Genomic DNA, 1,033 nt, shown 5'->3' on the forward strand with positions numbered 1-1,033 from the left:
CGTAATAGTATTTCTAAGGGCTAGTTTACTTATATTCTCTATTAAGAGGTTCCTAAGATTAAGGCGGTCCTAAGTAGGATTACTAAAGATAAGTAGAATAGTAAGATTATAGTTATTATCGTATTAAAGCGCTATTATATTCGAGCTTTCCCTATTAGTAAGGATACCTCTAATTAAAAAGGTAACCTTCTTCCTAGCTATCTTATTAAGCGAGATATTACGATACTTAATAAGTTCGACTTTTATCTCTATTCGTATATTACTCTTTAAGGTACTTCTCGACCTATCTATTATACTATTCTTTACGATAATACTAATTATCGTTCTAAAATAATTTAAAATATAATCTATAAGTACTATTATTAGTATATACGATCTACTACTTTCGTTTCTCTTTATTCTACTATATACTATATATATATTACCTCTAATCGTACTAAAGTATATAAAGATATTATATTATCTTAAGGCCCTTAAATAGGTTTCGGTTTTAAGTAGGGTTAGGCTAGAAGTCGATCTTCGGAGCCTAGCGACTCGGAAGTAAAGCTATTAATACTTCTCTTTAATACTAACCTATCGTAATTACTCCGAAAGTATTACTAGCTTTACGGCGAGAATAGCTAACTTTAGGTACGGCTAGATATAACTAAACTAAACTAAACGAATACGTAATACTAAGGTAATAGGTAAAGGAAGTAAAGTATTAACTTTAATTAAATCCTATCGTTCCTTATCTTATCCTCTTTCCTTAATTATAGCTAATAACTATAATTATCTACGTAGTTAAAGTTAATTATCCTACTTTCTCTTTTAAAAACGCGTCGAGCTTACCTATAGTTAAGATCGCGCTAGTTTATAATTATCTACTATCCTCTTAAGCTTTATACCTACTCTCTCGGCTACCCTAACCCTATATTCGACTCTTTACTATCCTATATTCTATAGTCGTTATAGAACTACCTTTAAACCGTAAGATATATACGACTTATAAACTTAGAAAAGCTAAAGTCGAGCGAGTAATATTAGAATATAC

This window comes from Exophiala aquamarina (genome assembly GCF_000709125.1).
Source record: "Exophiala aquamarina CBS 119918 chromosome Unknown aczIA-supercont1.14, whole genome shotgun sequence".
NCBI lineage: Eukaryota > Fungi > Ascomycota > Eurotiomycetes > Chaetothyriales > Herpotrichiellaceae > Exophiala > Exophiala aquamarina.